Below are 5117 nucleotides of genomic sequence, written 5' to 3' on the forward strand. Positions count from 1 at the left end.
AAGGACTGGGCCTGATGCCCTGAGGACAACCTGAGGGAGCAAACGAGAGACAGCAACTCAAACTGTGGGATAGCCAGAGAGAAAAAAAAAAAAAAGAGAGAGAGAGAGAGAAAGAGAACTTTCCCATGAAAAGCTCTAACCTAAGGCACTGCCTGACCCGCTCACAGAACAAAGGACTGAGCTAATACCAGAGGAGAGCTAGGCAGCTGTGGACTGGCCCCTCCCCACACTGGTGGCAGAGAGGAAGGCAGGCAGCAGCCAGAGCCAGAAGGCGAGGGACAATCTTGGCCCCAGAGATGGCCAACTGTGAGCAGGCTCATAGTTGCTAGTCATGTCTTCCTGGGATCCTGGACAGTTGACATCCACCAGGAGGGTCACAGTCAGAGATCAGCTCCCCAGAGGAGACACATGGGACACCTGAGATGAACGCTGAGACCCAGGAGGTGATAAGATGCACCCCCACCTGGGAGAGTGTGCTCACCAAGCATCTGGTCACTTGAGCTGCTCGGACCTGGGAGGGGACAAAAGGCAGGCCCAACCAAGTCTGCACCTTTGTGGAGTACCTGAGAACCTGAACCTGAGTGGCTTAAACCTGAGAAGTGCATGTAACCCAAGGCCCATTTTAGACAGTTCCCCTGCAGAGCAACCTGGAGCCTGAGCAGTGTAGACCGGGAGAACACATACGCAGTGAGCAAGGGCAAACCCACTGTGGTCCATATACTGCGAGCACTCCCCACACACGACAGAGATATTTGTTTGCAGTGTTCCTCCCTCCCCATAGCACAACTGAACAAGTGCCCCTAAATAAGTGACCACCTTTGCCCCTGGTTTCAGGCAGAAATTAGATACTACAGACTTGCAAACAGAGGAAGCCAAAATAAACGAAGATGGAACCCTTTTGGAAGTGACAGGTGCAACAGATTAAAGCCCTGTAGTTAGCATCGATTACAAAGGAAGGGGCCTATAGATCTTGAGAAGAAGTATAAACTGGAACAAGGAACTACCTGAAACTGAACTGACCCCACACTGCCCTCAACAGCTCCAGAGAAATTCCTAGATGTATTTTACTATTCAGTTCAGTTCAGTTCAGTCGCTCAGTTATGGCTGACTCTTTGTGACCCCATGAACCACAGCATGCCAGGCCTACCTGTCCATCACCAACTCCCGAAGTTCACCCAAACCCATGTTCATTGTGTCGGTGATGCCATCCAACCGTCTCATCCTCCATCGTCCCCTTTTCCTCCTGCCCTCAATCTTTCCCAGCATCAAGGTCTTTTCAAATGAGTCAGATCAACAAGATTTTTTAGAACTAACACCCCCAAAAGATGTCCTTTTCATTACAGGGGACTGGAATGCAAAAGTAGGAAGTGAAGAAACACCTGGAGTAACAGGAAGATTTGGCCCTGGAGTACAGAATGAAGCAGATCAAAGCCTAACAGAGTTTTGGCAAGAGAACGCACTGGTTATAGCAAATACCCTCTTCCAACAACACAAGAGAAGACTCTACACATGGACATCACCAGATGGTCAACACTGAAATCAGATTGATTATATCCTTTGCCACCAAAGATGTAGAAGCTCTATACAGTCAGCCAAAACAAGACAAGGAGCTGACTGTGGCTCAGATCATGAAACTTTTATTGCCAAATTCATACCTAAATTGAAGAAAGTAAGGAAAACCACTAGACCATTCAGGTATGACCTAAATCAGATCCCTTATGACTATAGAGTGGAAGTGAGAAATAGATTTAAGGGACTAGATCTGATAGACAGAATACCTGATGAACTATGGACAGAGGTTCATGACATTGTATAGGACACAGGGTGCAGGACCATCCCCAAGGAAAAGAAATGCAAAAAAGCAAAATGGCTGTCTGAGGAGGTCCTACAAATAGCTGTGAAGAGAGGTGAAAGGTAAAGGAGAAAAAGAAAGATATACCCATTTGAATGCAGAGTTCCAACAAACAGCAAGGAGAGATAAGAAAGCCTTCCTCAGTGATAAATGCAAAGGAATAGAAGAAAATAATAGAATGGGAAAGCCTAGAGATCTCTTCAAGAAAATGAGAGATACCAAGGGAACATTTCATGCAAAGATCGACTCAGTAAAGGAAAGAAATGGTATGGAACTAGCAGAAGCAGAAGATATTAAGAAGAAGTGGCAAGAATACACAGAATAATTGTACAAAAAAGATCTTCACAACCCAGAAAATCATGAAGGTGTGATCACTCACACCCACCTAGAGCCAGACATCCTGGAATGTGAGGTGGGCCTTAGGAAGCATTGCTTTGAACAAAGCTAGTGGAGGTGATGGAATTACAGTTGAGCTGTTTCAAATCCTAAAAGATGATGCTGTGAAAGTGCTGCACTCAATATGTCAACAAATTTGGAAAACTCAGCGGTGGCCACAGGACTGGAAAAGATTAGTTTTCATTCCAATCCCAAAGAAAGGCAATGCCAAAGAATGCTCAAACTACAGCACAATTACACTCATCGCACATGCTAGTAAGGAGAAGACAATGGCACCCCCACTCCAGTACTCTTGCCTGGAAAATCCCATGGATGGAGGAGCCTGGTGGGCTCCAGTCCATGGGGTCGCTAAGAGTTGGGCACGACTGAGCGACTTCACTTTCACTTTTCACTTTCATGCATTGGAGAAGGAACTGGCAACCCACTCCAGTGTTCTTGCCTGGAGAATCCCAGGGACAGAGGAGCCTGGTGGGCTGCTGTCTATGGGGTCACACAGAGTCGGACATGACTGAAGCGATTTAGCAGCAGCAGCAGCACAAGCTAGTAAGGTGATGCTCAAGATTTTCCAAGCCAGGCTTCAGCAATACGTGAACCATGAACTTCCAGATTTTCAAGCTGGTTTTAGAAAACACAGAGGAAACAGAGATCAAATTGCCAACATCCCCAGGATAATAGAAAAAGGAAGAGAGTTCCAGAAAAACATCTATTTCTGCTTTATTGACTATGCCAAAGCCTTTGACTGTGTGGATCACAATAAACTGTGGAAAATTCTGAAAGGGATGGGAATACCAGACCACCTGACTTGCCTCTTGAGAAGCCCCTATGCAGGTCAGCAAGCAACAGTTAGAACTGGACATGGAACAACAGACTGGTTCCAAATAGGAAACAGAGTACATCAAGGCTGTATATTTTACTATTATCATTTTTTTAATTAAATTTTTATTTATTTTTAAGTTCTTTATTACTCCTTTAATTTTCATTTTTATAACCTACTATTACATAGCAAAAAGATGACCCCATTTTTAATGCAAATTTCATATATGTATATTTTTATAATTTTTGTGATTTTGTTTAATATTGTATTTTTGAGAGTCTAACTTCTACTCTAGATTTTTATTCTTTGCTTTTTGGTATTTGCTATCAATTTTGTACCTTTAAGAATCCAATCTTCAGTACCCATTTTTACTTAGAAGTGTGATTACTGGCTTCATTGCTTTTTCCCCCTTTTGACTTTCCTTTTTCTCCCCCAGGTCACCTCTGTCTCCTCCCTCCCCCTCTCTTCTCTACTTAACTGTGAATCTCTCTGGGTGTTCCGGGCTGTGGAGAACACTTATGGAACTGATTACTGGCCAGATTTGTCTCTCTCGTTTTGACTCCTGATCTTCTCCTCCTGGTCACCTCTATCTTCCTCTTCCCTCTTCTCATCTCTGTGTAATTCCATGAACCTTTCTGATTGTTCCAGACTATGGAGAGCACATAGGGAATTGATTACTGGCTAGATTGCTCTCTCTCCTTTTGATTTCCCTCTTCTCATCTTGGTACCTCTATTGCCCACCCCCCCCCCCCCACCCCCCCCCCCCCCCCACCATCTTCTCTTCTCCATGTAACTCTGTGAACCTCTCTTGGTGTCCCTCACTGTGGAGAATCTTTTCATCATTAACCTAGATGCTTTATCATCAATGCTGTATGGATGAAGAAGTCTTCAGGCTACTGTAAGAATAAGACTGAAAGCCAGAGGCAGGAGGCTTAAATCCAAAACTTGAGAACACTAGAAAACTCCTGATTCCAAGGAATATTAATCAACAAGAGCTCATCCAAAAGCCTCCATACCTACACTGAAATAAAGCTCCACCCAAGAGCCAACAAGTTTCAAAGCAAGGCATACCAAGCTAATTCTCCAACAACCCAGGAACATAACCCTGAGCATTAAAATACAGGCAGCCAAAAGTCACACCAAACCCATAGACACCTCAAAACTCACTACTGGACATTTCATTACACTCCAGAGAGAAGAGATCCAGCTCCATCCACCAGAACACTGACACAAGCTTCCCTAACCAGGAAACCTTGACAAGCCACTTATCTAACCCCACCCACAGGGAGGAACCCCCACAATAAAGAGTAACAACAAACTTCCAGCATACAGAAAGGCCACCCTAAACACAGAAATCTAAACCAGATGAAAAGAGAAATATCCAGCAGGTAAAGGAATGTGATAAATGCAAACCAAACCAAACAAAAGAGGAGGAGATAGGGAGTCTATCTGAAAAATAATTCAGAATAATGATAGTAAAAATGATCCAAAATCTTGAAAACAAAATGGAATTACAGATAAATAGCCTGGAGACAAGGATTGAGAAGATGCAAGAAATGTTTAACAAGGACCTAGAAGAAATAATAATAAAAAAAAGAGTCAATCAACAATGAATAATGCAATGCAATGTAATGCTGGTAAGTCGCTTCAGTTGTGTCCAACTCTGTGCGACCCCATAGATGGCAGCCCACCAGGCTACTCCATCCCTGGGATTCTCCAGCCAAGAACACTGGAGTGGGTTGCCATTTCCTTCTCCAATGCATGAAAGTGAAAAGTGAAAGTGAAGTCACTCAGTCATGCCCAACTCTTAGCGACCCCATGGACTGCAGCCTACCAGGCTCCTCTGTCCATGGGATTTTCCAGGCAAGAGTACTGGAGTGGGTTGCCATTGCCTTATCCGAATAATGCAATAATTGAGGTCAAAAACACTCTGGAGGGAACCAACAGTAGAATAATTGAGGCAGAAGATAGGATAAGTGAGGCGGAAGATAGAATGATGGAAATAAATGAAGCAGAGAGGAAAGAAGAAAAAAAGAACTAAAAGAAATGGGGACA

The sequence above is a fragment of the Budorcas taxicolor genome, chromosome 13 (assembly GCF_023091745.1).
Source record: "Budorcas taxicolor isolate Tak-1 chromosome 13, Takin1.1, whole genome shotgun sequence".
NCBI classification, from domain to species: domain Eukaryota; kingdom Metazoa; phylum Chordata; class Mammalia; order Artiodactyla; family Bovidae; genus Budorcas; species Budorcas taxicolor.